Source organism: Gavialis gangeticus, unplaced genomic scaffold, assembly GCF_001723915.1.
Source record: "Gavialis gangeticus isolate Ggan-Ray unplaced genomic scaffold, GavGan_comp1, whole genome shotgun sequence".
Classification (NCBI taxonomy): Eukaryota; Metazoa; Chordata; order Crocodylia; family Gavialidae; genus Gavialis; species Gavialis gangeticus.
Genome location: NW_017729029.1, coordinates 55,337,388 through 55,346,317, shown reverse-complemented (window position 1 = coordinate 55,346,317; position 8,930 = coordinate 55,337,388). Strand labels below are relative to the sequence as shown.

At 46.0% G+C, this 8,930-nt stretch overlaps 1 protein-coding gene across 1 annotated transcript in view; it reads left to right on the top strand.

The window, feature by feature from the left end:
- Nucleotides 1–6: 6 nt before the first annotated feature.
- LOC109300802 (neuronal PAS domain-containing protein 2-like) overlaps nucleotides 7–8,930 on the top strand; it is a 93,119-nt gene continuing 84,195 nt past the window's right edge. The window contains exon 1 of the mRNA XM_019521633.1: nucleotides 7–38. The gene's annotated coding sequence lies outside the window, so the exon portion shown is untranslated. The remainder of the gene's footprint in view (nucleotides 39–8,930) is intronic.

Here is an 8,930-nt window from a genome sequence, read left to right as displayed (position 1 = left end):
CGGGCATGGAGCTGGGGCCGCGCGCCGCCCCCTAGGCGGTAGGTGCCGGCGGGCGCGGGGGGCTCCGGGGCGGAGCAAGGGGGCCCACTCCGGATCGAGGGGGCAGTCCGGATCCAGGGGGTCTGCCCTGGATCACGGGCTTCAATCCGGATCCAGAAAGTCTGATCGGGAGCAAGGGGGCTCGCTCAGAAATCACGGGATACAGCCCGAGGCAGGGGGCCGCTCCGGACCACCCCTTCCCCTCTGGATCCAGGGACCCAATCTGGACCCAGGGCTCTGGTTTGGATCAAAAGGGGCCGATCCAGTCTGGACCCAGAGGTTTAACCTGGATCCAGAGGGCCCGCTCAGGATCAAGGGGTCCCATGAGGGTCAAAGGATCCAGTCTGGATCCAGGGGGCTAACCTGGGATCACCTCTGGATCAAGGGTTCCCCTCTGCATCCAGGGGTCCAATCCGGATCCAGGGGGCTGATCTGGATCCACGGTTGCCCCCTCCCCGCCAGGTGCAGGCGCTGCTCAGTCCTTTCTCCTCGCAGGCAGACGCAGCCCCGATGCATCCTGCTGGTCCTGGCCTGGGGCTGCCTAACCCCCGCCTGCCCTGCCAGGCAGGTCCTTCCCTCCCTCCATGCCACCTGCCTTGGGGGCAGCCTGCCACGTCCCTTCCAGCCCTGCCTGCCTGGAAGCAGCGCGGGTCCCAGCTGGGGAGGAGATTGCAGAAATCAAAGCCTTTAAAAACAAATCGCCATGCTCCACCATGCTGCCAGGGCGCGGGGCGTTCAGCTGAGTTTGGCTGGTGCAGGGGAAGCCGCGTGACCCATGCCAGGCATGAGAGGAGAGCTCCTGCTTGTGCAGAGGGGCGCAGGGCAGGAGCTGCTTCCTTAAACAAGAGCCCAGGCGTCTGCTCTCTCCCCCCCTCGCTTCGCTGGATCCTTGCCCAGCAGCACCTGAAACTTCACAACAGGAGCTACCTAATACAGGCCCTTAGCGGTCCTGAGGACTTGGTCGTGGTGCTGCATAAACATTATTTGAATGCTCCTGCTGGCAGATCTCTACCTATTCTGATGCTCTTGTCCACTGTTGAGAGGGACCTTATTGCCCTGCGTGGAGATGGTGGTGTATTTGATAAGCTTTGCGGACTCTAGCACTTTGCTCAGACGGATGGGTCTGCACGATCCGCTCTGGCTCTCGGCGCTGGAAGTTGTTTTCCAACAGAGCTGGCTTGTCGTGTGCAAAGCAGGAGAAGCTCCAGTTGTCCCTGATGCCTGGGAACACAGCACCCCGTGGGCCGGGGCAGGTATAGCCCGTGTGAACTGGAGTTTTGAACAATGCAGCGAGTGCTAAAGAAGAGGAATAAACTCGGGAGCAGAAGAGAAGCAATCACAGGGCTATTGTATGCATTAAAGAAAAAACAATCCAAGGGAAAAAAGCTAACCCCACTGTTGATGTGTAGCATTCGTCTCTCTCCGGTGAAATTTGTATGCAATTCAAGCTTTAAAAACAGCCAGGAGTTGTTGAAACTTGGAAAAACGTGAAAGGGAGAAATTGCATGGTTGTTTGCTGTAGCAATTTAAAGCTATCGGTTTGCCTTATTTTACTTCAAAAGAGGAAAGTTGGTTGGGAAACTTTGAAGAAATTCAGCACTTGACTACAATGTGACAAAGATACATTGTTTTCCCCCATTTTTGATCTGCTCTATATATAACTATCTGGAATGATTTCATTGGTTGAGGACTCGTCAATTGCTCACATACTCAAAAATAGCTCAGGGTTAAAGATTAAATTTAGCAAGCGAGTCGTGCATAATTAAAATCTCCCGGTATTAGAAGCAAAAATCAAGCAGCAGAGACATTGATAATAAATCTGGCTTCTGCTCACTAGGAGCACTTGGAATTTGTAGCAGTTCTTTACTACTCAGACTTATACTGTGTCCACGTATGGGAGATGTACTGTTTTAAATGAGAGCAGAAAGCACCCTTGAGCAAAGGCAGTTATAAGAATATAAGGGTAATAATATCAATATAGCTTATTCCTGCAAGGAGACAGGGTTGAGTGAAAGCTATGTAGGGCATGGCGCCTAAAGAAACTGTGTCCCCTCTAGTTACTGTATTGGTATAACTGGTACGCTCTTTTACTGCCGTACTGAAACTTGGTCCACCACAATAGCAGTAGTTTCAGCGATACGTGGAGGGATTTTTGAATGGGACAGCAAAGATCATTCTAGTTTCTAAGCTCTCATGAGTAACAAAGGCAGAAATTAGCCTACATTTATTTTCTGTGACCTAGATGGCACCCTTCTGTCACTCCAATTCACCTGCGGTGTGTCAGGCCAAATTCTGCTCTGTCTTACTTGCACAGTGGCATTGAAGCTGTGCTGGATTCCAGTCCTGTTTGCACTGCTGCAATCTCACTCACTTCACTTGAGCAGCAACCCTACAGAAGAGAGCAAAATTTGACCCAGAGAAGCCGGGCGTGCTCATGAGGTCTATGTGCATGTTCGTGGGATGGAAAGGGCTCTGCATGCCGGCGCTTCCTGGAGCTGTCCAGTCCGGGGGGAGCATGACCCCCGCTCCTCCCCATCTGGCCATCTCCCTTCTCACCAGAACAGCTGGGTGGGCACAGTCTGCCTCCTCCCTGGGGCCAGCCCTCTCCCCTGCACCATGCCGAGGGGGGCTGGGGCCTTGTTGTTCTTCCTCCTTGCCTCCTTGCCCTGTAAGTTGAACACAACAATTGCAACTTGTGACTGTCCCGTGTGGGAGGTTCTGTGGGCTTGCCTTGAGCTCTGGGTGAAAGGTAATCCTGTGCTGAGGGCTGGCAATGGCCTATTTATGACCACTTAAATCACAATTCAGCCCTGGTTTCAAGTGGGATTGAAGTGGCGCATGGCCCCTGTCCCATAGGCAAGTCTTCTTCCTTGGGTCCTTTGAGCACGTTTTGAGGACTCCGTCCTGTCCTTGCACTGGCAGGGCATTGACAGTCCCCCTGCTTTACCGATGGCAAGGTAAGGCGGTTTTGATGTTTTGAGCACTGTGCCTGGTAGTTGTACAAGGCTGCTTGGGGGGAAATATGTAAGACTAAGTTAGAAAAACACTGGTCTAGGAAGGTTGAGCAAGGGGTTGGACTAGTTGACCCCCTCCAGCCCTATGTTTCTATAGGTCTGTCTTTTTGTGGTTCTTGCTGTGTGCCCTGCTTAACCCTTGGTCCCCACAAGTCAGCTAAGTCTCCTGGATATACATATTCTCCGTGAAACAACTTGACCTACTTTATTTTTTAATCAAAACTGATGCAAACTCCTGTAGGGAGATTCTTAGTTTTGCTTAAAATTGACTTATTTTAATTTAGCTCATTGGTTCCTACTTCTTCTTCTTCTTCTCTTTTTGAGACAACAGGATGCTGCCAACCCTCTAAATTTCTTATGCATGCTTTATCAACACATTTTTAACTGAATTACTGCATAGACACACAGGGCATGTTACAGTCCATGAGCCACATACCATGGCCTTGTGGGACACTAGTTTGGAAACCACTGATCTATCTAAAACCTGTTTTAAATCAACTTAAACTAAACCAGAACAAACCATTCTTAAGCTGAGTTTCCATTGCTTTAACTGAATAAATGTAAAAATTGCACTAAGATGTAAATAATGCAGTTTTCTCCTGTTGGCAAGTTCCTCCGCAGGATCTAGAAGTGGGATGTGAATCACAAGCAGAACGTAGTAACAAAAATATAGCTGTTAAAACGACACCGAAAGCTATTTGTGCCAAGCAAAAATATATCGCAAAGCTGGGCAAAACCTCTAGGCTAACATTAAAGTTATGTCTTCATCAGAACAAATCAGAGCATTTCAGCAGAAGTGTAGGGATTTACAGAAGAATTAAGGGATTGCCAGTCCTGAATGATAAATTAACAACCTTCTTTGCAGAAACAGTTTTGTTTGTAGGAATGTTGAATGCAGAATGTAAATCATCTCTTCCACTAGAAAAAAGGAAAAACAGTTTGGCTTAGCCTGAAGCAGAGATTGCATACCTGATAAGTCCTCTATTCATAGAAATTGAAATATGGAAAAAAGGCTGCTCAGTTGAGGATAATTTTAAAAGAGTAAATAAAAAAAAAAGGAAGTACATTAATCAAGCACCAGTAGGCTGCTGAAAGGCACTGAATCAGCCAACTATTACAACACAGTGTCATTTTTTTGTTAATGTATAGACATTTGCACATTTCTGCGGTAAATGAGTGCCCTGCTAATCACGTCTGTATATTGGCAATATGACTGGGTCGGTCAGCAGTGAGATGCAGAGTTTTTCACCATCAGGTGAAATTTGCCCAAAGTTGCTAGCCGCCTAAAGTTAGCCTGGTATAAGGGCTGCCTGGTGACGAGTGTGTATTGAATCCAGTTCCTAGGGAATAGGTGTCACCAGTGTAACAGCTGCCCTCACAATTAATCCACTGGTCACCTCTATACAGAAATCAAAACCTGCACAGCCTGACTGTGCTCTCAATACCTGAACAGCGTGTGTGCTGTCTTCACTGTGTGCACGTGTGAATTTGTGTTCTCTTCACTGTGTGCATGCGTGTGTGTGTGTACTCCCCACCAGCATGAGGACTAACAGCTTTGCCACCATTACCCAGTTGTAGAGTCGACTTTCCAGAGGTGCTGTTTACCAGTGCAGGCGAGGGGCTCCGAGTGCTTGCAGATGTGTTTGTCTGAATATTTGGATGCATACATATGTGCAGGTATGTGCAATCTTGTTTACAGACTGTCAGAGCTTGGTCAAGATTTTCAAGTATGTAGCAATGGGAGGAACCGTATCCATTATTAACATGCTGATTCCCTCCCTTGCTTCATCTGCTCTTCCCATAAAGTGCACCCATGTATAAGCTTAAAAGAAAGTAATAAGGTTGGTCTCTTCTGGGAGGGAGGGTGAAATCTCGACCCCCCTGAAGTCTGTAGGAAAACTCCCAATGATTTTGCTCAGGGTACGACAGACACTGAAAGCATCAGGACTGCTAAGAACATAGATCCACATCCCTTGAACGATCACTTAACTTCAGTGTGTCTGTGGTCCGGTACACCCAGATCTAGTGTGTGTTTTGTTTTTTGGGGAGGGTGTTGAATGATTGGTACCCTGCTGTATCAAACCTAGCAATTAGGGAAGCCATTATAGTTGAGAAGGGTGGCAGCCCTTGTTTAGGAAGTATAGAGATAAACCTGTTTGGCCTGTCTCTGGGTCTGATTTTTGTGAACGTGAGTTACATTAGACTAAACATATTCACTCTGAGCAAGCTGTTTCTAATAAAAGTGTAGAAAGCGAGTGGTGTACAGCTGAAAAATAAAGACTTTGGCTTTTTCCACCGTCTTTGTATACACGAAAATGAAGATGGACAGTCTGCTTTTGGTTCCAATAGAGTAACTGGAACCAGGGCTGTTTTTCTGTTCAGCTTTTAGTATGCAGGGGGATAATGAGGAGTATTAGAGAAACACATCAGAACTGAATTTGCAAGCATCTTAATGCTCATGTTGATCTTGCTGACTGCAAGGCTTGAGCCTTGATTAGAGAAGACAGTGAGTCAACATATAAAAAATGAGTTGTTTTTTTCTTGGCTCTGGGAGAGGCCTCCCACATGGCGGTAGCAATGTTGGGCTTTATGATTAGGGAGCACATCCACCCTTGGATTTCAGTCCTGGGACAGCTCTTGATATTAATACAAGCCAACTGCCTTGCCATGCATGGGCTGCTCAGACAACTCTTGAACGGTGAATTGTCAATATAAAGACCTTTTGAAATCTTCTGTGGGGCTTTACTGGGGCTGAGACGTGAACCGTCAGTTGAGGACTCACTGTTGTAGGCACCCTCAGCTCTGCCTTTTCTTGCCTAAAATCTGGCATCTGTCTCTTGCTCAGGAAGAATCATACCCATCGCTGTTTGGTAAAGATATTGTTACACAGGAAACATTTGCACAACTCTTGTACTTTGTACAGATTATGCAGGGGGAGACCCTGATTTCAGGATCCCAACTCCACTAGGATCTGAGCGTATTCTCCTTCACTCAGCGGTAGAGATCCCGCTGACTTCCCTGGGAACCAAATCTGCGCCCAAGTGCAGCAAAGTGACATTGTTTCATTTTACTGCTCGGTCATTCGGAAATTAGAAACAAGTCTGAATCAAAAGCCCATGGATTAAAAGCACCCAAATTTTGGACAGTTGATATTCAGATCAAAGCTGGAGTCAAATTCTTTGCCTTGGTAGCCTTGTAATAGTTTGTTGTGAAGAGGGAAGCAAAATCAGTTTTCATGTGAAGGACAGGAAGAGGCCAGCACAGAAGGTGACAACTTCTCTGGTTTGAAGGAAGGGATTTGAATAGTAGAACAGCAGCTCCATAAAACCTATATTCAGATGCCAGACTATAACATTCCCACCTATTTGATCCCAAAGCAAGTGAAATTTTATAAATTTAAAACCTCTTTCTGCTTTAAAAGCTCTAGTGGTTGTGGAAACTGCTGTGAATTATTTCTAATATACTCTGGTTTGATTTGCTCAACTGGGAAGAGTCATTAGTATGTAGACCAGATAACAGGCCATTTTGCACAAGAAACAAGAATCTGATAATACTGATTGATGATATATAGAAGCTCATAAGAGACTTGCATTTTCAATTAATCTCTCTTGGACTGTAGTTAAAAGGGGCTCGTCTTTTTTGAGGTTTTACTTTGTATTCAGGGCTTAGGATTCAGACATTAAAGAACATTTAATGTGTTCCTATTTGGACTTATACATTTACAAAGAACTTTGCAGGCAGATGGTGGTTTTGTGACGTATATTAACTTACTCAGAGGTTTCGGTGTGATTCGTTGACCTTGAAGAAAATGTGGCAGTGATCATAAATGTTGCCAAAAGGCTTCTTTTAGCCTAATTGCCATTGTCAAAACTTTCAAAACATGCTATTGTATGGTACAAGGAAAAGCCATGGGGCAAATAATTTGTTTCGTCTTCCACAATATTTAGAAAACATACAGCCCAAATCCTGCCGCCCCTGAAGTCAGCGAGAGCTCTGCCTTTGACTTCAGTGGACTGAAAATTTCACCATGCCTCAGAAATAACATAGAGGGCAGAACCATTGTTTCCATTTGTTCTTTGCTTTTATAAAGGTATGTTTTACTTGTGCGTTCCTGCGATAAATTGACTGTGGATAAGTGGATTGCTAGAGGAACAAACGCGAGTCAGTTAAATGTTCGGCTTATCGTTACATTTCTGGCAGCTCGTTGACATTAAACATTTGTCCATAACATAGTTTTTTATGGGCAAAAATATAGGCTTGACTTCTGTACGTTTCTTGACACGATTTTCAGATTTCATTAAGAATCATTTCAATAAGCACCTGGCATAACTTCTCCGCCTCACCTGGCAAAATTCCCTGTGGCTTTGGTAGTGCAGCATTGAGCCCCCGATGTGGAAATGTTGGACAGGTGACACCATGTGAGTGCAGAACAGCACTGGTGCTCTGCAGAGAGGAAGCAAACGGCTGCGAGACATTAAAATAAAAACCTCTGACTGCCAGAAAAACAGCTCTCACCTTTTGGACCAAATTCTTCTCTGACCCATATCTCCTGTCACTCCCGGTGTGTTGTAGGTTAGAAGGTTAAAAGAACTAACGGGCTGCTTGTTCTGCACTTAACATGCATGAGTGGTACTTTCAAATGGCGCCGATCACTACCAGGGAGGGATGAGATCTCATTGCCATCCTTTTATGTGCGACCGTTCCTAAAACATATTAACATTTGTGCCCTGACTTGCTCTGGATCAGTGTAACCTTAAATTGTTTGCAGAAATGTGAGTCAAATCCTTAATCCGTTATCTCTTAAGTCTTAATGAAAGTGCATTTGGTGGCTGGAATAGTTGTAAATATTTCCCTCAACCATATGCCTCTTGCAGCGAGGGTAAATGAGCCACCGAGACGGAAGACAGGCAGCGATGCTTTTTGTTTGGTGTAGAAATAGTAGCGGGAGGCTGAGGCTGCCTGGTTTTCTCCATTTGTGACCGTTCCCAGGACCCATTTGCCGTACAAAGAAAGTGAGCATAATAGAGATGAAGAGTGCCAAATTAACCACATCTTAAACCACACAGTGTTAAGGAAAGGATAACACAGGGATTTCTGGAAAACATTTCCTGACTGTCTTCACAGCGTGCCTTGGCTATGACCTGGGCCTTGAGCCTTGAACGCATCAAGGCTGTCTCTGGCTGGGAGATAGCAGCTGCTCCTCCAAACCCATCCATCCTGACTTCTGTTCTGTGGTTGTGCCATAACACATCAGGCTCTTGTGCTACGGACACGTGCCCACTGGGAACTGGACTAGCACTATGTACTCGATGATCTGCTGAGGTCCCTTCCGACCCTAGCATCTATAAATCTACTCATCTCATGGCAGGCAGTTCGTGGAAATGTTGTCACATGCTAACTCTGTTCTTTCTTTTGAGACCCAGGCAGAGTTTGCACAATAATTAAGGACCTAGTTTTGATTTCCCATTGGCTTTGATCTTCTCAGATGTTAAGAAAACATGACTTTCACATTGAATTATGCAGGGTGAAATCCTGGCTCTTTGAAGTCAGTGGTAGTTTTGCCAGTGACTTGAATGGGGCCAAGATTTCTCTCTGCTTGTGTGAATGTTCTCGTCCTAAAATGTGGTCTCTGCCCTGGAAAAAAACGACCCCGAAGTTCACTTCCACCATGAGAGAAACAGGGGCTCAGAATCAAGGAAGGGATCAAAAAGCATCAGGACCAGGGTCTAGGTACAATTTGCATTCATCTCTGCACTGTGCCAATTCTGGAAGAAGCTGGGGCTATTTGTTAAAGGTCATAAACATTTTTAACTACTGCTGCTGGCTCCTTGCAACTATGCTGATGATCATATGAGATCTCCCTGACCTTGACAGTAC